The sequence below is a fragment of the Myxocyprinus asiaticus genome, chromosome 30 (genome assembly GCF_019703515.2).
Source record: "Myxocyprinus asiaticus isolate MX2 ecotype Aquarium Trade chromosome 30, UBuf_Myxa_2, whole genome shotgun sequence".
NCBI lineage: Eukaryota > Metazoa > Chordata > Actinopteri > Cypriniformes > Catostomidae > Myxocyprinus > Myxocyprinus asiaticus.
Window position 1 is genome coordinate 35,319,919 of NC_059373.1, and position 25,547 is coordinate 35,345,465.

The 25,547-nt window shown below is 36.3% G+C and overlaps 1 protein-coding gene across 11 annotated transcripts in view; it reads left to right on the forward strand.

Moving 5' to 3' along the window:
- Positions 1-8,586: 8,586 nt before the first annotated feature.
- The window catches only part of LOC127420921 (uncharacterized), a 41,674-nt gene continuing 24,713 nt past the window's right edge, over positions 8,587-25,547 (forward strand). For 7 of the 11 annotated variants that reach the window (XM_051663539.1, XM_051663542.1, XM_051663537.1 and 4 more), the window contains exons 1-3: positions 8,632-8,715; positions 10,591-10,653; positions 14,601-14,677. The gene's annotated coding sequence lies outside the window, so the exon portion shown is untranslated. Of the gene's footprint in view, positions 8,716-10,590; positions 10,654-14,600; positions 14,678-25,547 lie in introns of all 11 variants that reach the window. The other 4 variants (XM_051663541.1, XM_051663538.1, XM_051663540.1 and 1 more) reach the window with 4 other exon arrangements.

A 25,547-nucleotide genomic window follows, 5' to 3' on the forward strand; every position in this document is an offset into this window, starting at 1 on the left:
CAACATGCAGGGACACAGATGAGAAGCTTGAACATCTAAAGCTCCTTTAATACAGATACTCCACTAAAATAATGGAAATTTCTGCTCAAAATGATGCTTTTATGCTTAAAGATGCATCAGATGCATCTGGGAGAAACACCGCTCTGGTTTTATTTGCACTTTCTTTGTCTTTTATGACTTTTTGCGGTTTATTATCATGCAGTAACACACTGACAGAGTGATTGATATATGTTGTCATGAAATCAGAGACCCTCACCTCGAAATTCGAACACAAGTGGTCACAGGAGATGCATTAAAGTGACCAGGAGTAAACAGCGATGTGTCTCGTCTGACCACATGTGATCAGATCATCTGTGACGCATCTTAATACTAGGTGTAAACAGGGTCATTGTTCGACATCGGTCAAACAAAATGGTATTAATTTTCTTGAAAACTGTAAACACTGTGTCTCTGTGGTGCTATAAAATTCCTCTGTTTGTTTTGAGTGACCCGTCCATGCCAACACAACAACTTTCATTCGAAAAATTGCTTGAGTTTGGGGCAAGACTATCTGTTTATTTGATCAAAGACAGAGAGGGGTCGTATTCAAAAAGCTGTTTGAAAGCAATGTTTATTTTTGCAATTCCGTTCAGTGGCACATAAATAACACTTCAGCTTTAAAATCTCAGGGGTACTTAAAGGTGCAGTATGTAAGATTCAGAAACCATTGTTATTAATGACACCTGTGGCCGTTAACACTCCATAGTGACGCGAGCGAGCATTGACCAAAACAATGACGTAACATACAAAGAGACTGAAAGTGATTCAATGACATCATGCTGACAGATGAGGTAGCATAATTAAAATGAACAGTTATGATTTTTTTACTATAAACTTTAAGAATGTATATTATATTTGACTCTCCAGTGCTGGAACAGGGCTAAAACAAAGTGTGGATATAGGTCTGACTATGTGAGACTGTAGTTTGTAGTAATCACTTTTCCTTGCATGATACATTGACTGATAGCCTGATTTATACGATAGCCTATGTCGGCGTTAGCTAGCTAGCCAGCTTTATCAATAGCTGTTAGCTAAATTTGGTGGATGATGACAGTAGCTGTTTATAAAATAGACTTTACATTATAAATATGTTGACACAATTCAGTATTGATCTGATTCCATCACAACTGTCATTTTGATATATCAATGCGCTATTGTTTTATAATAATAGATTGTATATATTTTCTGTATAACCAAGTTACATTACACTAATGAATGGAGCTTTTGCATTACCTTGAACATTGTCTAGCATTCATTTCATGTGCTATTGTAGTTTACCTTGCTGAATAATTACAGATTAACATTATGTCAGTTACTGTGAATCAGCATACCTGACTTTTAGTATAAAGAAAAGATTGTTGAAATTATTTGAAAGTTACGAAGCAAGGTAGCTTGCAATTCGTCAGCGTTAGCAGGCAAGATCAAGTTAGCTAAAATTACACAGATCAATCCTTATGGCACTATATTTCACATGCTTTGCAGTTATGTAAGCTTACCTGTCCAATAAGAAGATTTTTTTTTTTTTGGATCCCCAAAACCGAACGAAGGTCCCTCCAGGAATCAAATGCCCTACCGACGTTCACTCTAGTTTTCGCTCGACCACGATCACGTTCCCGCTTAGCCAGATGGGATTCAGTAGATAAATCGTTTTTTTTTTTTTTTTTTTTTTTGGACTTACTCTGAGTTTGTGTAGGAGTCGTGTTGTGCTGGGAGCTGGATGTTTACTGGATTCCATCTCTAAGATAATGTTACCTAGTGTTGAAGACAGTTGTCGCTGTTGAATAGCGGAAGAGAAGCACTGAGGCAAGGTTCTCAGGAGCGTGCATAAACGTCACATTCTTTGGATTCTCTTGGCAAAAGCGACCCGCTCCCTTCACATGAAAATCAGTCTACAGGCTATAATAGGCAACCTAGGAAGTCCGGGAAGGGCTCATTTTTTAAGTTGCATTACAAGCCATTCACTCATTGGCAAAAAAAAAAAAAAAAAAAGAGGTGAATATTACATGAAGATTTTTACAAATTGCACCTTTAAAAAAATAATGGTTATAAAAAAGGTTGGGAATCCCTGGCAAAGATTAAATTACTTGCTCATGGGAAACCATGTTGAGAAGCAGGAGTCTGTTCTCAGTTACTCTTCAGTTTCACCCTACTCATCCTGCTGAAGACTGGACTGCAAACTTTTCTATTATTAGCACATAAACTGAACCAGAGAGGCTGGGTTACAGGATTTTGCTTTGATTGTGGTCTGCAGTGTAATAACAGATTAGTCAGATCATGTATCTGTTTACCTGTCCATTCATTAATTTTACAGAATCAGATCAACTGCACATGACCATGCTCTTCCAAATTTTGAAGCAATACAAAATGGTGTTCTCTGAAGCAGAATTCACCACCGCACACAACCTCATGTCAGTGAGGAAACAACCACTATACCAGTTTGCAAACAGTTTACTGAATTATCCTACTTCCCACTTCTGAAGTGGTAATTACAAGTACATCACGTTCAAGAGCTTTGTTGTCAGAAAGAACAGGAAACATGGACGATGCCAGGTTCATTCATACATATTTTTGAGGAACTTTTATTTTGACAGCATAATACATTACTCAGTTAGCCTGCTGATGATAATGAAATTTTGGTCAAATACAAGCTATTTTTATGGTGTAAAAATGTACAAAATGCATCAAATAGTTGCTGATATACATAAATTAATATGACCGAAACTACAAGCGTTAACAATTAGTTGTATTTATAAAAATGAATAAAACCTGTCATTCACTACAGAAACCGTAGTCTCCTCTGCCATGTTGAAAGTTTAGGACTCCTCCCATCTCGGAAACTCGGGTATCAAAATTATCTGCGAGATTCCTAGACGTAATTACAACTTGAGGGGTCGTTCATGTGCAACTTCCAAGTGGGAAACTCGTATTTACGATAATTCCGATAGCACATGAAGGCAGCATTAATGAGTTGTTGACAAGCCCTGGCATGAGGACAGTATCATGATCAGCGGTTACAGACTGGTAACTAAGCTCACACAATAGGGAAATAAACCAAAGAAAGAGGGAAGTTCAAGATTGCACATCTGTTTTTTGTCTAACCAAACGCAATGATTTGATACTATTTGTGGAACTGTTATTATGGGTAGTGAATAATTTTCTCCTGAAGTCTTCCTCCATATTCTGACAACATTTTAGCATTGCGGCTTTAATTAAGATTCTGAAAAGCAGAGATAATGTGCATAATGCCCTTGTTTATGTCTGTATTCTGCCCTCTGTTTAGTCTAAGGTCAGCTGAATTCTCTGCAGTGTCCTAATCAGAGAGGTCTGAGCAAACAACAACCCCTTTTCCTTGCTTTCACATCATTAGGGGCCAAGCACAGAAGGGGCTGTAGCCTCTATTGTTTTTGTTGTTTATTATTCTTCCCCAATGGGAGTTTATAGCAGCCCAAAGAACTGTACATAGAAAATTATTAAATTTGGCACAATTATAGAAGTGGGGATGAACAGCCCCCATACCAAATTTGGGGTCTGTAGGACACACTCTATAGCACCACCACCAAAATTAACTTATCTTTTGTGTGTATCTTTTGAACCGTTTGTCCTAGAAACAAAATTATTTTTGCACCTGATTACTCTCCTGCTACTCTCCAAATGGATTACAGTGTAACATTACACTTAGATCAGTACGGTGCATTTTATATTGTTCTGGAGGTCTTTGTATTGTGCTTACTGAATAAATGCAGGGCTTATCCCATATCATTTCTGCTTGCAGGAATTCTTATTGTACTTCTTTGTCTTATTATAGTTCTTCTGATATTCTGTAAATCTTTTGAATGCATTTTCAGATTTTTAAGAAAATTGGTATGCATCAACATCATGTTCTGAACATACCTGAGCAGTTTGGAGACAGTGCCACCTATAGTTCAAAAGATAGCCAACGTTTCTCTGTGCTGACTCTAACCTTTGCATGTCTCATTGGCATCAGGGGGCCATGTCAACTGAGTGGCACACTGTGTTAGGTTCTGGGCTAAAGCTCCAAAGGTCATGGGTTTGACTCTCCACCTAGGCAAGTCATCTGGGTTAATTTATCTTGGACTGATTTGGTGCTTAGTGAAATGTTGCAGGGCTAACTGAATTCAGTTTTTCATCTTTGTTGAAAAGTTACATCAATATGAAGTTGATCATGGTAACTGATGTGCTTACTCTCAGCTTGGTATATCCCTTTAGTGACTGTCACCCATGTGGCAACATGGTGCAGTGGATTGTGCAAAGAGCTGTAATACAGAAAAGTATAGGTTTGAACCCTGCTTGGGGTGATTCATAAATCAGTATGCATTTCCAATGTACATCATAGGGTCATCTAAATCAAATAAGGCTTGTAGGCTGTTTATGGGCTTGGCCCTGTAATTGCTGCTCACAGCTTTAGTTGTTATTGTAGTGCTTTTTGAACCTGAGAGATAAGAGGAACATTCTTCAAAATAATCATCTCATGTTATATCCAGCTGGCTGTGCATTATTTATTTTGTAACCAAGAATCACTTTGCAGACAGTTTCAACCAAAGCAATTTACAGCGCACTTATTACAAGTGGAGCCCCCTTGGAGCACCCAGGGCTTTACTGTAGTGAATGAAAGTCTGATTCATTTCCGTGAACTGATTCTTTCAGATGGATATTTTTAAAGAATTGTTTAAAAAAAAAAAAAGATTAAACAATTCATTTATATTATCCTGTAATGACGCCACTAGTACATAATTCTAACATCCATGCGTCAGTGTTTCATTCAGTGATCCTGCATGTTGAAAATGACCGACAAATATTGATAACACTTTGAATAAGTTTCCTATATTAAAGTTTCGCACCTACTGTAAAGCACCCAATACAGATAGAAACTAGTTTATATAAACTCACCTTTTTACAGAACCATTAACCAGCTTGTAATAACATACAAAAAAATATAATCTGCATGGGATCCAGAACTGCATTAACATCTCTCGACTGAAAAGTTTTTGCATGTTTTTATGAAAATGTTATTTAATAAAACTAGTCGTAAACATATTTACAGTATGTTTTATTTGTTATGAATGAAAATTACTTTGCCCCCTCAAATCCTTGGTACATGCATGCAGATAGTATCAACAACTCTTTTCAGAATTTCGAAAATATCCAAGAGAGACGTTTCTCAGTTTAGTGTACTGTTGACTCGAAAAGTGTAGCGACTGGATCATCATATGTTGATAAAACTCTAATACAATCGAGTCATCAATATGTTCCAGTACATTTTAATTGTTATACACTTTCTGTTATTCGGCAAAATACATTAGAAACATACATTTCCCCCCTCTTTCAAATCTGTGTACACGGATGCTCATAGAACCAGCAGCTCACTCATCATTCTCAGCATTTCGGGCATGTCCGAAAGGGGGGTTTCTCAGTTCAGTATACTGTTGAGTCGAGAACGTAGAGACTGGATTGTAGCCCGATTTGTGAACTGGTCAGCACGGTTCATTGCAAAGAAGAGTTAGGAAAAGCAGACATAGTTCTAGGATCATTTTACTCCTGGTTATCAGCTCATTGCGAGTCAGAGTTTTGGGCACGTCCAAGAGACTTGTGGATCAATGTTGACTCGAGATACAAACTGTTCTAAACGATTAAGTCTAATTTGGTGAACTGATTCAACCAGTTCACTGAAAAGAACTATTTCAAAAGAATGATTGGTTCACGAACTAGACAACACTACTTTATTGTCTTGCTCAAGGACACCGTGACAGTGGTTTGAACCTTTAACCTAACAGTTACCAGCTTGAATCTCCATCCACTGTGCTACACCAACCCTACAGCCTCTAAGATATAAACATGCTTATTTTTACCACTTTGCTGCTCGTAACCTGTATTGAAAAGAAGGTCTAAGTAATACATATTAAAAACCCTTTTAGTGTAGAGACATGGCAGGGTCTCCATGAGAGGTCAGTACTCGTATTAAGAACTTTTATATGCATATCAAAATGTGTCTTATCAAAATGTATATAATACTATTAATAATAACTACATTTTTACATTTTCTAAAAAGAATGTAAAGTGGTGCTTGCAAATGCAAAACTTGATGCTAGGGTGTGGGTGGTTGTTAAGCTGACCTGAGGGCTTTTTGCAGGTTTCTAAGTGGTTCCTAGGGTGTTCTGGGTGGTAGCATGCTAGTCTAAGTACCCCCATGTTTCTATTATATTGTGATCCATTGAAATTCCTCCTTTAATGTAAGTCAGCAGGGTTATTAAAGTTTCAAAAGGTTCGGTCACTATATTTCCTTTGCAGCAAGGGTCCAGACAATCATTACTTACCCACACAGCCAAAGTTGTAGGGTGTGAGGGATCTGAAATAATAAAATATTTAAGAGTTAATCAATCAAGTACAATTTGGAAATCCATAAACAAGTATTACGTTTCTCCAAGCTTGTTTTTGCTGTTATGTATTAAAGTATTTTTGCAAAACACTTTGACCTAGCCCTGGCCCTGAATGAAGAATATTATAATGACAGCAGCATGATTGCAAAGGTTCACTTAGCATTAATGGGAGCACTTTTCTTATACAAGAGGGCTAAGATGGGATCCAGAACCTTGGCATGCATTTCACAGGCGGACCCCAAATGAACATTTTGTTCGTACAGGCTTGTCCTTGGCCAATTTGTTTTCAAGCAATTTAGCAAAGCACATGGGTCAGGGTCTGCTTGTGTTGGTAGTATAGTAGTAAGCATAGCTGCCTTCCAAACAGTTGAGCCAGGTTCAATTCCTGGCTGAAAGGTGCTCATGAAACAAAAACCATGTGATGGATCCCAGCATAGATGGAAAATTACAGGAAGTTAATGAATACATATTCCAAAGTGTAAATTCCTACAACTGCTACTTGTAGCATCCCCTGAAATGGATTATTTGGTCCTGGAAGGGAACTTTATGACTTTGGATACATCAAATTGAAATGGTCCATTAAAATCAGGCTGGGCAGAGACTGCACTAGAAATTACCCATGTTGAGCATTATGATGTAGTAGAGGGAGAGAACTGGCCATAAGTAATACATCTCTGGGAACTGATTCTATGTACAGGTAAAATTATTGTCCACATTATTAATGAGGAATTGTATCTTAAATTTCATTTCATGTTTGGGAATTTATTTAATTTTGGCCAAAAAAGGGGAGAGTTCTGCAGATATGGTGTGAAATGAAACAGTCATCTGGGGTTATGGGTTCCCCCAATCTGTGAGGATTACCTGTTTCACAACTTCAAAACTTAGGAAAGCACCTAGCATAAAAGGAAGTACTTTTCTCATACAAGAAGTATAAGTGGGGATATAGACTACAACTGCAGCATGATTGCAAGGTTTAATATTGTTAAAGGAAGCATGGACATGAGTTTCATATCGCTACCCCTAAACAAGCATTTAGTTCTTCCAGGCTTTTCCTCGGACATTGGGCCCTTGAGTACTTTTGCAAAACAGTCCGGCTCTATATCTACCTGCTTTGGTGGTATAGTGGTAAGCATAATGTCCTTCCAAGAAGTTGACCTTGGTTATATTCCCTGCCATGCATTGTCTTTGGATTAAGCTGCACCTCTAGCTTCTTTAGGCAGGGAAAGTTTAGCTGCCCTAAAGAATGGAACGGTCCCGTTTTGGAACTGTACCCCAGTTTTCAATGTGAAAGGAGGAGATACCGTCAACAATACTAACAAGGAATGGTGTCTGTAACAGCGTACCCAAGCAGAACAGCAACCTACACAAACATCCTCCCCATTTGCAAGATTTTCTTTTAATAATAACTCTATACTGTACAGAAATGATTAACAGGTAGGAAGAATTAAAATACTGGCATGCACTGTATGTGTACTAAGCTTGGGTTAGAAATATTTTTCATATGCAATGTAGTTTTGCCACCTCTAATCTTTGTTTGGTCTTCAATACTATTGGGCACAATGTATCACACTATTGCATGTTATTAGCTTGTGCCTGAAAAAGCTAATTGAAGGTGAAACTGGCTAAACATTTAGTTCCTCCAGGCTTGTCCTCAGTCATTGTGTTTTTGAGTACTTTTGCAAAATGCATTGATCTGTTGTGTTGTGGTCATAGTCTAGTTAAGTTCATGTTTAGATTTATATTTTCACCTTATGGATATTTAATGTCTTGGATTGCACGTCTTTGTAAATAAACTGCACTTGGGTTCTCACACATCTTCGTCTGCTCTTGTCAACCTGCCTACATCATTACACTGGGCAGTATTAATGGTGATTCTTGCCTTAACACACACCACTAATAAGTCTCTTACTAATTCACTTTGTTAAACATGGGTCATGATTTTAGTACAGCAGAAAATTATCTGACATACTGCATATCTGCAAAAGGCATTTCTCGCAAAGCTTTGCAAATGTTGTGGTGTTTATTAGTTTAGTTGATGATTTGCATGGTTTAACTGGACTGTTTACTGGAATAAGGAGAACAATGTGTCAAAGATTAGAATCAGTATTAAATCAAGGCTGGGGAGGAAACAAGAGTTGTTAACCAACCAAACAGAGGAAGCACACTGCAGTACTTCACCATCCATTTTGGAACAATATAGAGGCTGGTTTGGAACTTAACCCTGAACAGGAAACTAAGACGGACTGTTCAGGAGTTGGAGTGGGTGTCTGAGAAACCAAAGGTAAAGTTTTAAGAATCAGTCATTGAAAGTACCACATTGATTGACTACTTATCTGTGGTGCATAAGGACCTGAATTTATAAGTGCAGAAGATGTAGGTTTACTTGTTATTTCTGTCAAATTAAGAAGGGAAAGTAAATTCAAGCAGTTGCTGAGCAAAATGTCATGATGCAGCAAATGACTAACATGTGATCAAAGTCTTAGTTAGCAGAACTGGGGAGGATAACTGTTAGCGCTTCCTAAATCAGTGCTTTACACAATTTAAAATGAAATCAAACTAGATGTTTACATGTTCTAAAGAAAATTTTAGTGGTGCTTGCCTGTGCAAAACTTGCTGTCATGATGTTCGGGTTTCTAGTGGTTGTTCATGCATTGCTATTCAGTTTGTTGAAGGTTCCTGGTGGTTGATAGGGTGTTGCTACACTGAAAAAAAAAAAAAACAAACAAAAAAAAATTTCAGGTAACCTAAAAAATGTGCTTCATGTGGTAACATCCTAATGGTGCTATCACATTTCTCTTTGCACTGCGAATGTGCTCATCTCAATGGGAATCTATGTGATATGGAATTTCGCCTGTTGGACTTCAGGTGATGAAGATTTTTTCTACACAAATTTTGCATGGCTTGCAAGTTTGGTGAACTTTGTCTGGCGAATACGCAGCATTTAATGATTGTGTTCAGTGCTTTGTACATAGCTACACTGAATATTCACAATGGACGAGCAAATAATTTTAGCAGTAAATTTCTTTATAACTTCACTCTTCTAGAGAATAAAGTGCAGCATTAAAAAGAGGCTGCTTTGCAATTTACCTTTTGCTGGTTTAACACATGCTTCCCATTCGCCCATGCCTTCTTTGTCAATGGAATTTTGCTGTTCGAATGTAAATGTGATCACATCTTAACTTGTTTAATTCAAGTACAATACCCATAGCTAAAGGATGAAACTTAATACTTAAGGTTAGGGGATTTGAAAAACACTAAATAAAAGTATGAGGTACAGTAGTAGTGATACTTGCTTTAGCAAACACCGCTCAAATGAAAAGTACTGTAGATCCTGTACATTTGTAGTCTTTACAATATAGCACAACAGATCAGGAGAACAGACAGCAGAGCTGTCCCGATGGCGTCACTCATTTTGCTTAGAAAATAAAATTAAAGAATAATGTCTCTACTCTAGCTTCATTGTTAAGGTCAGCACAAACCTGTCCAGGCATTCAGACCACTGTGTGGTGAAGGCCTTACCACTCGTGAGAGGGCCAATTTCACACGATTTTGTCTTTCCTACCATAGCCGAATCCTCTTTTATAATTTACTAATGTAGAGACTTTGTCGCTTGATGCTGCTATCATCATATAATATCACCATATATAGCAAGATGAATAATCTATCAACGTACGAATCAAACTCACTCAGAATGCATAATTTTTTTTTCATTATATTCATGTATGTGGTTGAAGACAAATCATAAAGAACAGTGAAATCGCTCACAGTAATTAACTTCTCTGTCCTGCTTGCACTCATCTCCAGTATCTGGCAGGACAGACTGATCTCACTATGAATTCGGCAACAGTAGGTCAAAAGTGCTTCAGCTATCTCAGTCTGTGTTTACCAAAATTCGAACCACTGCCCCCAGTGGCTGAAGCTGGACATGTTGTTGAACGTATGGCAAAATGTGAGCTCCAGTTTCCGGGTGAAATGTCCACAGAGTAGCACCAAAAGCAAGTTGAAAAGTACGTTGTTTTTAGTTGTAAATGATGCATTACAGTTCAGAGGAATGCATATTTTATTAACTCTATATATTCAAACCCCCAACCATAAACATAACCTTCAGTGTAGTGGAAATTCTATCTTTGAGGAAAACTTCCTTGTTTCAACACAGGACAAGAACCTGGGTCTCTGAAGCTGCTGAGGCAACGCAATATAATTTGTGCCACAGGAGAAGGTAAACAAACTTGAATTGATGCAAATGTCTGATTGGAGATGCCCCATATCAGTAACTTGGCAAAATGGGGTCAATGTCAAGTTACTGGAACATTTGGTAGAAATATGTCGACTTCCCACATGGTCATGTTGCACAGGAGACTGATGACTTGAGCACCACTATCTTCACTTCCATTTGTTGTTGCTGCAGAAAGGTGGTCCTTATTTGCATATAATTAAGCTTTTCTCAACTTAGTCTAGTCGCTGGACACACCCACATTGTGTCGCCAATACTCGCTGCAGTGTGTCGTCAACTCTCAATGCAAAGGAAAGCAAAAATGTCCCTTTGTTGCTGTGAATTGCTGACGGTGTAGGCTTCACGATTTTTCTAACAGGATTAACACAGAGCAGCATGGTGCTTTCAATTTCCTCTTCCTGACCTAATTTTTGGCATGCTGCCCTGAAGACGATGCATGTGATATAAATTTCTCAGAGGTGGCCTTGGGGCAGAAATGTCAGGCGGTGACAAAGACCAGCTACTTATTTCTCCTCACTTCCCTTTTCAGTCGGCTTAACTTTTAGCAGAAAGAGAGGAAGACACTGAGAATCGGCAAGCAGTTTGTACTGTTGTACTCTGGTGTATCACATCTGTGATAATACAGAAAAATATAAAGCATCAGCCAAGCAACTCCCATTGAGATGAATGGGAATGCTAATAGATTTTACTCTGCAGTTATTTAAGAACTCCTTGGCTTTGAACGCTGCACACCAAAATAGAATTTAGAGTTGGAACTATCCTATTTTATATGGCTGTTTGTAAGTGTTCACAATTTAGCATTTATAAATGAAAATAATAACAAATTAACAAGATTAATAAGAACATATGAAATCATTACTCATCCTTAGAATATTGACAAATAATCTAATCACCTATAGCCTACTCTAATCTATCAATAACAACAACAGATATTACATAATAGCCTGACAGTACTGCCCTGGGCAATGTAGTCTACAATAAGTTATGATCAGTGAGGAAGAGAATTGTTCCAAGGTTGACGGCAATGTATTGTCATGTTGAAATGAGAAATGCTGATATCAAGTGGCCATTCAGTGAACTAGGAAGGTTAGCAGGCTAAAATATAAGCGCTAATGTTGTCATAACTGGAAGAAATCAAGTTGTCTTAATTAAACATTACTTGAAATGTCAAGTTTTGGGCTCATAACTCAAATATCTATGTTCCTTGAACTTATTTTTCTTAAAAATCCATAGACGTAAAGCTGGAGTATGTAATTTCTGCGACACTAGCACTACCGAACAGAACTGCAAAAATAAACGTTGTTTTTAAAACAGCTTTCTTTGCCTGCAGTTGTTCAGATAGTCCCGCCCCCAACTCACGCCATTGAGTGCATGGGCAGAGTGCGCGGAGGTAGGCAGGTACATAGTTAGATAGGCAGGTAGGCCATCCAATCATTGCATTCTGGCCGAATGAAATGTTTAGACAGGCCTTTTACAGGCATGTGACTGCCACAGATAATGGATTGTTTTATTGTTGTTGTTGTTTTTTTTTTTTTTTTTAAATCAGAGCACTCGATTTATTGAATGCTCTCAGGATGTAAAGAGACTTTCAACTTATATAACAAAAAATGCTTCTGGTATAAATTGCATACTCTAGCTTTAAGTTTTTAAGTGTTAATAACTCAAATGATTAAGTACAAAATTGAGGCTATTGGGAATACCCATAATGCATTGCACATACTTAAATAATTGAATTATTTAAGTATGTTTCCTTGGTCAAAGGAAACTTATGGGTGCATTTAAAAAGTTGTTATTAAGAGTTCATAGAGGTTTAAGCTCTTTTGTAGTATTATTTATGTTGTTTTGTTGCACATAGTTGTTTTGTGTGATATCACCAGGGTGATCTCTTTCTCCTTTGGTCAAGTTAAACCCTGTTAACACTAACTCAGCTCTCCTTGTGTATGTGCAACTGTAGCACAGGTGTCTGTTGAGAATTAAGTTTATTTAATGATTGACCTAGCATCAGTTATAATCTTAATTTTTTTAAGTTGTGTTATTGTATCACCTAAATTTGAGTCCATGCAATTAAACATTAAGTAGAAACAACAACATTTAAATAGCAAATCTGAGTTAAGTCTACTTGCATCTACTGTAGTTACCTTAACTTAACCAAGTTAAAGGGATAGTTCACCCAAAAAGGAAAATTCTCTCATCATTTACTCACCCTCATGCCATCCCAGATGTGTATGACTTTCTTTCTTCTGCTGAACACAAACAGAGATTTGTAGAAGAATAATTCAGCTCTGTAGGTCCATATAATGCAAGTTAATGGTGATCAGACATTTGTAGCTCCAAAAATCACATAAAGGAAATACAAAAGTAATCCATAAGACTCCAGTGGTTAAATCTATGTCTTCAGAAGCGATGTGATAGGTGTAGGTGAGAAACAGATCAACATTTACTTTTTCTTGTCCTTTTTAACTATAAATTCTCCTCCCTGCCCAGTAGGTGGAGATATGCACTGCGAATGTGAATCACCAAAAACATCTCAAGGTCACATGTGGTGCCTGTTTAGTTTCACTTTCACATCTGAAGTGAGATTTAGAGTTAAAAAGGACTTAAATATTGTTCTGTTTCTCACCCACACGTATTATGTTGCTTCTGAAGACACAGATTTAAACACTAGAGTCGTATGGATTACTTTTGTTTTCTTCATGTGATTTTTGGAGCTACAAAGGTCTGATCACCATTCACTTGCATTGTGAGGAACAACAGAGCTGAGATATTTTTCTAAAAATCTTTGTGTTCAGCAGAAGAAAGAAAGTCATACACATCTGATAAGGCATGAGGGTGAATAAATGTGAACTATCCCTTAAAGTGATCTTAACTCCACAAGTTTTGGAGATGTGATTTCTCAGTTCAATTGAGGGAGCGAGTTTACTTAATTGAGTAAAGTCAACTTATTAGGGTTTTAAGTGTAGATAACAAAAATAATTTATTAAGAATTCATTATTTTAAGCATGTTTCATCATTCCACCTAACTCTGACTTGCAAAATAATACAAAGAGAAAACATGAATCAAGAATTTATTTGACTGTTTCCATCCTAATTTCAACTAAGTCATATTTACAGTGTGCCTCACTTTGGAAAAAAGAAAAGGAAATTTACGAACAAGGTCAATATAAAGCCAGTCAGATCCTACGTGAGCTGGAAACTTGTGGATGTACACCGCATTCTCTCAGTCTCACCACAAAGGCACGATGTGTTCATAGCAATGTCCTCTGTGGAAGAGGAAGTAACACATCTGTGTGCACACATGCTCTCATCTCACATGTTGTCAACATGCTACGTCACCCAATTATGTAAATAAATTATTCACAAATACATTCTAAAAAAAAGTCTCTTACCAATCTACTTAAAATGAAAATTGTCAAATCTTACTTGTCAAAGTCGATAGCTTGTGCTAATGAAATATGATTAAATATTCAAGTGCCATGCATGGCATACTGAGACATGTTTTTGGAATGCTCCATATAAAGCTTGCTGTAACGGTTAATGCCTGTTAAATACATGGGAACTGTTGGAAGCTGTAAATTTACAGTCTCCTGCCTGGCACTGACATATGAACAATGCAGTCCAAGCAACAGGCGGTTTCTCTGCATAGTACAGCACGACTTCCAAAATGCACACACATGAGGGCAAATGTTCAGATGTGCAGAAATAATGAATTAAGGTTTGGGCCTAAAAATGAGACTTGTAAAGAGACGTGCATGATTACAAATATTAATTTACGTATAATGTTAAGTTTTATGTTGATTTAAAACACAAAATGAAGAATGAATACCTTATTTTCAGTGCTATTGTATTACTATAATGCTATGATTATATTACTATTCAATGCTAACCCACTTTTTGACCAATGAATTTCCATGCCTTTTCCATTGTCTTTCCAGGTGTTCATGATTACTGACAAGGATTTTTAAATATCATTTCCCATTGATGGCTGGGCAGATTTCCATTTGAATGTCAGGTACCAATCCTTTATTAACCCCTTTAAACTCGCTGGCAGGACCACGGGTGGGGCCAGGAGTAAATAATATATTTATGCGTAAAATTTAAAAGGTGGCTGGGTATATAGTTCACTCATATATGGTATCATTTGAATTTTTCACAGAACTCCATCACTTTTGCATGTATGTTCCATAAAATTAGAAGGCCTGAAAAACTCAGTGTTAAAAATGAGCGCCACCTTAGTTTATTAAATGAAATAAGGTATATCGAATGAAAGCTCTCATTCTGTAACTATGTGGCTATGCGCTTATATTTAGACACCACAACACCACAGTTTGCATGATTGTCAAAGAATTGTGAAGTGAAATATGATCTCAGTAAGGCAACAAAGACAAATGTCTCATGTCTGCTTCGATCACTGCTGCCTTAAGCCCCAAATAGCCACAAATGCTATATTAACTCTTACTTTAGGCTGTTTTCTTTTAAATGAGCCATGTTTTACTTGTCTATAAACTTGCTTGGGTAAATAATCCACTGTTATATCTCGGATGTCCAGAAAAAAATATGCAGTCTTGCAGAAAAAGCATGATAAACAAACCATCGGCAAAATATGTTCTCAGCTCATGATGACTGACCGAGAATAACACACTACTCATAATACTTCTACTACTTTGCCATGTCTGTCTATGGCAGAAATAGAAAGAGTCATATGGTAGTATGCCATTCCAAACACAGCCATAGATTAAGCTTCTATTCCACTCAGAGACCAAGATATTCAATGAAACATTAGAGAAGGTGCGTGGGATTACAAAATAGACTTAATGCCTATGGACGAGCACTCAATTGAGTGCTCAGCTGCATTACAGCGCCACCTGCTTTTCGATCTGTATATTGTGGAAGGTGAAAAAAAATAAAAATTTCTAGTACTTGCTGTCATCTAGTAGAATTGACCCTTTGCTAAGCCCTGCCTTAAAAGCACTTCTGACCGATCCTGTCTTAGCAACTGTTGCCCTGTCGCCATTACTCTAACACACAATAGCTATTTTACATGGCAGCCTATGGGAACAAAGTGTGTTTGAGTACTTTTAAACTGGATTTTATCAAAATAATCCAAAAAATGTAAAACTTGTTTTTAACAAGACTCGTAGCTCTTTAACAAAGGAGGAAGTGGGAGATGGTGAAATCCAACTCAAAGTGTTTTTATTTTTAGAAATCAAAACTCGATTTTTAGCAAACTCAAAACAACACAGTCTCTGGGTGTGCGTGTGTGCAGCTCTCTCTCCCACACTGGTATCTGGTCCGCTCTTAAATCCATCTCCACTCTCACTGCAATGACAAACAGATTTTAGAGACAATCAATGACAGGTGATGACCCTCACCATTCTCATCTCGCTCTCCATTCACAAGCCGGTGCTCGACCACGCCCTCTCCACCACATACCCCCATCGCCTGACTCAGGCCAGGGAGCCATCCGGCCTGCCCAGACCTCCCCCCCCCACCCCCATTTCTGGAGAGGAAGTCCACAACAGCCATCTGTGCCCCCGGCCTGTGGACCACCTTGAACTTTTAGTATAAAAGAATACCAACGGGTGATCCACATGTTGGTATCCTACATGCGATGGAGACACTGAAGTGGGGTGTGGTCCAAACTGAGGGTGAAAGCCCATTCCAGGAGGTAGTATCTAAGGGTGAGGACTGCCCACTTGATGGCAAGACACTCTTTCTCAATGGTGCTGTACATCGCCTCTCTTGCCGAAAACTTCCGGCTGATGTACAGCACTGGGCGCTCCTCCCCCTCGACCACCTGGGACAACACGGCTCCCAACCCCCTGTCCAACGCATCAGTCTGTAAAACAAAAGGGAGAGCAAAATCAGGAGACTGTAACAATTGCGCGCCACAAAGTGCAGCTTTCACCTGCATAAAAGCCTATTGGCACGGCTCCGACCTCTGGACTGGGTCTAGGGCTCCCTTTCTAGTGAGATCAGTCAGTGGGCTGGGGACATCCGAATAATTAGGCACAAACCTTCTATATTAGCCAGCCAGCCCCAGAAACTGTCTCACCTCCTTTTTGGTCTTTCCCGGGCAGGCCGCAATCACTGTGGTCTTAACAATTTGGGGACGCACTTGACCGTGACCCAAGTGGAACCCCATATACCGTACCTCCACCCATCCAATTGCGCACTTCTTGGGGTGTTTTTGCCACGCCCCATCCCTATCCATTCATCTAACCTCATAATCGAGTTCCCTGACTCGCCGTGTGACCGCAAAGGGGCCTTCCCACTTTGTGAGTAATTTAGAGCTCGATGTGGGTAGCAATACAAGAACTTTATCTCCCTGTGTAAATTCCCGTAACCGAGCTCCCCTGTTATACAACCGGGACTCACATTCTTGAGCCTGTAGAAAATTCTCCTGTGATAGCTGGCCCAATGTGTGGAGCTTTGCTCTCAGGTCAAGAACTTACTGAATTTCATTTTGCTGTTTGAAGGTCTGTCCTCCCAATTTTCCTTCACAACATCTAAGACCCTGCGAGGCTTACGCACATACAATAATTCAAATAGCCACTTATCCCAGTTTCGAGCATCTTCGTGCACGAACTTACGAATCATGTTTTTCAGGGTTTAATTAAACTGTTTGACCAAGCCGTCCGTTTGTGGGTGGTGCACGCTTGTCCAAATCGATTCAATTCCCAATAATTCGTACAACTCACGTAGTGTACGTGACATGAAAGTAGTGCCTTGATCAGTGAGGATTTCTTTCGGAATCCCCACTCTGGAGATGATTCTGAAGAGTGCCTCCACAACACTACATGCTGAAATGTTGCGCAGAGGATATCGTGTTGTGTAGACCACCAGGACCAAAACAAAGCGATGCCTGCGTGCTGTCCACTCTAATGGCCCAACGAGGTCCATGGCAATTCTTTCGAAGGGGACCTCGATCCCATTTAAAAATATGATCCATTCCGTTTATGAGAATATTTTGCCAAAAACCGCATCGTTCATGGCAATCTCCCATTCATTCCAGTGGGGAGCTCTGCAGAGCTTGTCAGAGCGAGCAACAGTAAACAAGGGGAGTGGAGCTTAGCAAAGGGTCAATTTACTAACACTTTTCTGCAGGGAGAGAGCAAACAGAGCCTGAATCACATGCTTTTAAAGATAGGAAAACAAAAAATTTTGTTATTTAAATAAAATGTATGTTCATCATAAAATTGTAAACATAACATGCACTATTATTTATGAATTATTGGAAACGTTTTTTGAAAGTTGAAAAAAAGTGGTTTAAATGTTTATATCGATCTATTTAAAATGGTGGCAGAATTCCGCAAAACAATTACTCTTATATTGGGGTAAATGACAGCTTATTTTAATAAAGTAAAAGTGACAATATTATTATATTGTTACTGATATGTCACCTTATGCTTGATTAAAATTTTGTATATTATTTTATTGAAAAAGCCATTTGAAATTACATGTATCAAATATGTTACAACATGTTTTTGCGGTATATCTCTCAATCACCATTCCATTCCATTCATGCCCACTATAAAAAAATTATAAAAATAAAAAATCACAGAGAAAATTCTGACATACTTTTTTAAAAAATATATTTAAAGAATGTGAACTAATATTTCTGTGAATTTTTATATATGCAGCCTGCTCTCTCATTATAAAGATATTTTACATTATAAGCTATTATGTCATCTTACCATAAGATCCTGAGACCCAGCAAGAAAGTTTTACAATTGACTTTTTTTTAAATGTCAATATAGTATTTGATGCATAAAATACATATGATATATATATATATATATATATATATATATATATATATATATAATTTTTTTTTTTTTTTTTAATTCATATTGTATTTGATGTGCTGAATTGAACTGTGATACATTTCAATCTATATTTATAGACCAAGGAGAGGAAGTTGTCATGGCCATACTCTCAAACATTTAGTATCACTGAAAAGCCCAAGGAGTCCTCTGATAATACCACAAGATTTACCACTGTAGCATGTATGGGCTAAGAAAAACTTAAATAACAAATATCCTACACAAAAATTAATTGCTGGGCCTCAGGAGGATAATGACATTTAAAGCATAATGTATCAAATATGATACATAAAAAAGTGCAAACTTTTTTTATGATTTATTTTTATATTTTGTTTAATGGTACTAAAACAGTTTCATGTAAATATATATATATATATATATAAAAATTTTGTCATATGTCAGGCTTTACTGGGTTAAAACAGAACTGACAGATAGCAATATTAAGCCAATGATATATTTTAGAGCAGAGCAAAATTATAAAACAATTTTGATTCGTGATTAAAAACAATAACATAATAAATTAATCACCTTTACTTTGAGTTCAGGGCTGCATGCATTTTACTTCACCTTTGTACATATTTTCTCCAGCCTTACGCTATAAGTAATGTTTCATATCTGTTTATTCAACAAAGTCACATGCTGGTACAAAGATGTTCCAATAAGTATACAAGGTTTTTGCTCAACTCTTCTAGGCTGTGGCAAATGTTTATATCTTGGTTGTGTTGTAGGTCACGTCGCAGGTAAGGGGACAGCTGCCCTGTTGTGACATTTTTGAATTTTCTCCTGTCTGATTACTTGCATTCCAAAACCTTGTCCTTCACAGCACATGACGAGTGTTGTATAACATGTTTTTTTCTCAGGCCCTAATGGAAAATGCCACATGCAAGATTTGTAGCACTGTTGGTGTGTGCAGACGGTGCTTGCAGGAAGAATTTTATGTGCTACAATGCATGTATGACCTAAGCAGGTGCTTTTTTACACTGCTTGAAGCTTGGGCTAATTTTCCCTTATGAATTGATTGGGTGTTATAAGCATCTTTGCAGAACTGTTTGAATTTAGCCATATACAGTGGCCCCAATAATTATTTGGACACTTAATAAAACAACATATTGTTCAGTGCAACTAATATCATCTTAAGCAATGAAATTCATACAGTTTTAAGCGTGATCTAATTGTTCCAAATACTTTTTGAAGACACTGTATAATCACATGCTTGATAAATGCATGCATAGAGGTTTGTAGGGTATAATTTTCAGAATCTGAATATTACATTTTGCCCATTCTGCATAAAGTACCTTGAAATCTAGTTTGACACTATGTGGGTTGTGTTTAATGTTAGAGGAGCTGATATTTTTCAGGAAGTTGTTGTGTTAAACTCAACCTTTAACTCTGATCTGCTTAGCACAAACAGCATACCTCCAAGTCACTGAGGAATGACACAGTAAAACCAGATGAATAACTAGACATGTTTATGTGATGTATGCATGTCCTCTTGGTAAACATCTCAACACACCCTTGGGGTCACAAATATAATGGTCTTCTTTCGTCCTTTAATATAGCAAAGGCGCTGAATGCAATAATTTTCTGCATAACGGCTTGAAATGTGATAAAGGCCCAAAATTGTATAGTTTTTGGTTTTAAACGATAAATGAATTTTTCACACATTCATGAAAGTTCAAACAATACAAGACAAACACTGTGTCTGCATTGCTAGCAATTTGCCTGTTTCAGTCATCTTTTCTTTCTTTTTTGTACTGTCTCAAAGAAAAGATGAATATAATTTGAATTTCTTTTAATCATTGATGTATCTGTAAAATGACATGACTGTGTCAGCTGGCTAGCAAAAAGAAAATACACAAAATTATTTACTGCCCTCAAATTGTCCCTCATTGAGTTTTTCCCCCAGTTGAATCTTAACACATTATTTTCTTCAAGAATCTGAATGCTGCAGTCTTCCATACAAAAACAGTTCATATTGACCACACTGCTGTCAAGGTCCAAAGAGAAGAAGAAAAAACAATAATTATAAAAATACCATAAAAGTAGTCCATACAACACATAGCTGTTGTATGGCCCCAGAAAGCTTGGAATATAATGCACGAGTCATATGGACTACTGTTATGATGTCTATATACTGAACCTATAATAGTGCTTTATAGTATTTGTCCTTTTTGGTGCTCGACAGCTCCTGCTCACTATAAACTGTTATTCTATGGAATAGAGCTGCTTAAAATATCTATTTTTATGTTCCAAGAAAAAACCCAGCATATGGGTTTTGAACAACATAAGAGTGAGTAAATGAGTGAGTAAAAGTACATTTTCCATTTTTAGGTGAACTACAACGGGTGGCTCATTTTTTTGAGCACAAGCCTGACAAGACATACTCAAAATAAAATGGTCTCTTTTAAAAGAAGACTCTTAGGAGATGCTGTACAAAATCCTGAATTAATTAAAGACATAAAGAATTTATTTAGAAAATCTTAAATTGATTTTAAATTATTACCTAATAATACTTGCATTAAGAATATATGACAATGTCCTTGCCAAACCTAAAAGCAAAATAGAAGTCACAAGTCACAGGTTTTACCATGTTCTAGTTCTAATCTGTGGGTTATAACACTCTACTTTGTGTTTTATAGATCATTATCTTAGACGATGTCGAGGGAATTTTCTATAAAAGCTACTTCAAAACCTGCCAGATCACCACATTTATTCAGTTCCTTTACAATATACACACATTCACTCTTTGTCTTGAGCCTGAGATGCTGAAAACTACTCTGTTAATGTTTTCACATTCACAGTTATGAATGACATAAAAATCACGTACTGTACATGATATACTTTCAATTCAAAACGGTGAATTTCGCAAAATGGTGAATAGTTTGCACCCTTGGAAATTAATGTCGGTCAGTGCAACATTTCAGTCATAAAACAGTGGTCAAATATTGCATGTTTAGATACTTACAGTCAGGGTTGGGAGGGTTACTTTTGAAATGTATTCCACTACAGATTACAGAATACATGCTGTAAAATATAATTTGTAACATATTCCGTTAGATTACTCAAGGTCAGTAACGTATTCTAAATACTTTGGATTACTTCTTCAGCACTGGTAGATTTTTTCACTTGTTTTGACTATAAAAACTCTGCCAGTACAGTAAGACAAAATACACATGTTAAAAATACATTCTCTGAAAAACCTAAATATCTTATGCAGTGTTGTTTCTAAAACAAGATAAATCAAATCGATCTTGTTTTAAGGATTTTTAGATATTTTTACAGGAAAACAATAAAAAAATTATTATCAAGAATACAATTTTTGCCCTAATATCAAAGGTCTTACTAGAAAAAAAGAATTTATTATCCAACATGAATTTTCTAGATAAAAAAAAAATATGATCGCGCCTGGTACCGTGCATGTAAAATGGCTAGAAATAGCATTTTAGCTTAGCATAAAGCTGACAATTTACACAAGGTTTATTTCTATTTCTTACTTCAAACTTACTTCAAACTTACTTCTCTGTCTGCTCGTATGAATGTAACACATCATAAGAAAGTGTTTCACCGCTGTTCAAATGCACTTTGGATCGCATCATTTATATGGATAAATGTTTTCCATCTGAAAGGACTAAATATTAAATGAAACAAATGACAATAAAATGCAAAGTAATCTCTTCAATAATCAAAATACTTTTTGACTGTAACTGTATTCTAAATACCAATGATTTAAATTGTAACTGTAGTGGAATACAGTTACTTATATTTTAAATATGTAATCCTGTTACATGTATTCTGTTACTCCCCAACACTGCTTATAGTACATCTTACATGACACTAACACTCTTAACCTGAACTGCTTGCTGATGCGTAGCGCTGGTATAACCCACGAGGTTCCAGCTCAGCTTCTTAAACTTGATTCCTGCCTTCATTGATTTGATTGGCTCATATGACATTGACGAGCGTTGTTAGACTACTGAGCATGCTAAAAAAACCTTTTTTTTAAACCATTATGTTATTCCTGCAACAACTTAATGACTATTAAACAGCAGTGCATAATGGACTGCAGCAGAACAGCAACAAGAATATCAGTTATTGGGGGGACTCATCCCCCTCAAAGTATATTGTGGTAACGGCCCTGTTCAGAACAAAGGGATGTACAATCTTCTACAATAAGGCGACTTATTGTGAGAGCTTATAGTTTACATGCATTTATTTATTTATTTTTTCACTGAAGAGAAAGTTCGCCACCTGCTGCCTGTCTGGTGCAAACGCATAGGTTGAGGGTGAACGAACTGCAGGGTAAGGGCTCGCAAACAGACTCGCTTTGCAGTTCTATTGTGCTGTGGTCCCATCTCTAATTAACAGAAATCGCGAAATACTGTATGAAATCATCTGCTTACCCATTTCTGAGATCAATATGTAGTAGCAATTTTGCTTAGTTTATTTTAAAGCTGTATACCCCTTAAGAATGTGCATTTAGCCTACTTTTAAATTGTAAAATAAGTGGATAATATAGCATGTTCAAATGCAATATGATGCCTTAACTTGGGCAAGTTACTTGTTCCAGCTGTCATCTGATTTTTATAAAATGCATAAAATACATCTGACATCATTATAAATATATATATATATATATACACACACACATACACACACACACACACTACTGTTCAAAAGTTTAGGGTCACTTACTCATTCTTTCTTTATTTTATTTTTTTATTTATTTTTTTCACATTTTAGAATAATAGTAAAGTCATCACAACTATGGAATAATAGAAATATATTTCCATTTCTATTATTCCATAGCTGTGATGACTTTACTATTATTCTAAAATGTGAAGAAAAAAAAATGTATGTATATATGTTTTATGTTGTGACTAAACAAAATCCAAAATAAATCAAAACTGTGTTATATTTTAGCATCTTCAAAGTAGTCACCCTTTGCCTAGAATTTGCAGACATGTACTCTTGACATTTTCTCAACCAACTTCTTGAGGTATCACCCTGGGATACTTTTTAAACAGTATTGAAGTAGTATTGCACTTATTGGCTGCTTTTCTTTATTATTTGGTCCAATTTTATTTATTTTTTTATAAAATTTTTGTTTTATAATTAAATAAATTAATATGGTGGCACAATTATATTTTTTTCTACAAAACTAATTTCAAACATTTAAGCATACACCTTCAGATCAAAAGATTTTTAAGATCATGTGAAACATTTCAGTCAAGTTACCCCAAACTTTTGAACAGTAGTGTATATATATGTATATATATATATAATATATATATATTCATTTAAAATATATATATATATATATATATATTGTAAAATACTACAAATAACTATGTTCAAAAATCCTGTACAGACCTTAAAAATCTTTTGATCTGAAGGTGAATGCTTAAATGTTTGAAATTAGTTTTGTAGACAAAAATATAATTGTGCCACCATATTAATTTATTTCATTATAAAACTAAAATTGTATTTAAAAAAAAAAAGTTTTCGAAATTAATGACTTAGACCAAATAATAAAGAAAAGCAGCCAATAAGTGCAATACTACTTCAATACTGTTTAAAAAGCATCCCAGGGTGATACCTCAAGAAGTTGGTTGAGAAAATGTCAAGAGTACATGTCTGCAAATTCTAGGCAAAGGATGAGTACTTTGAAGATGCTAAAATATAACACAGTTTTGATTTATTTTGGATTTTGTTTAGTCACAACATAATTTCCATAGTTCCATTTATGTTATTCCATAGTTTTGATGACTTTACTATTATTCTAAAATGTGAAAAAAAAAAAAAAAATTATCATAAAGAATGTTTGTTTCAAAACTTTTGACCGGTAGTGTATGTATATATATATATATATATTTATATTCTATGAAATACCATTTAGGCCTATGAATATCCATATTTGTTTAATTGAATGGATGATATAATAGCAATCACAGGATTTTAAGGTTCCCCACCTCCGAAATCTCAATTTAACCCCTCATTCAAGACAAAATATTTTATTAAATGGCATCTACTACCAACTGCAAATGTTCACACTCCAAACAAATACTTCTAGATGAATAAATGGTTATTATTGTTGTTTACACAGACAATAGAAAGCTACTCATATTAATAATTATTTATGCGACTCAGTATTAGGCTACAGCAAGCAAATATGCATGATTTATTTTATCATCATAACAGCAAAATAAATACTATGTAGTAAGCACTCTTTGCTAAAGCAGCAAAAAAAAAAAAAAAGTCTTTGGACCTGCATACGCCGTTAAAAGTAGTCCCGCACATAGGCTTATGTCATGCAGTTGATTTAAAGTTTTGGAAATTAAAATAACATCCAGTGGAGAGAGTCTTCTTCACAAGCTCAAGGAACAATGATGAAAATATTTCAGTCATCTCAATGCTGGATCATTTCGAGTTTGATTGGATGCTTAGGCTATTGATTTAAATGTGAAGAGATGCAAGAAATGTCTAATAAATATGTATTAATGTAAGAACTGCACTACGTTATTTTATATTTTTTTTAAATGTTAAAATCCTTTCAGAAATAACGACAACCCAAGCAGTGACTCAAGAGATTTACTTTTTATGATGAATTTGGCCACAGCCACTGATCTAGAGTCAGCTTTCCCTTCCCGCTAGTAATTAAAGTTTGTAGGCAATATGAGATGGGGGAAGTGAGACCGTTTACTGGCCAGGGGAAGGCTATGCCTCACCCAGCCTTACACACACTCTGCCTATGTGCAAACGTGAAGAAAAATATTCAAAAAATAAAACTCTGCCATCCGTAACTCACCTTAACCATGCTGTGTTTTCATGTTCCAAACGAAAACTATATGCAATAACTATTTTCAATTCAATTGAGTTTTTTTTAACGGTTCCATAAACGTTGAAGAGTTATTTGGAAATAAGAAAGGCATGTTTACTGCTCTCAGCAGCCTTTTGACAACTGACGAGATCATCATTTTCAGATTTCGAAAGAGCAGATAAAACAAATCAGAAATAAATGGTTTTGGACCATTGTTACTCTCCCTTCCGGGATGGCTA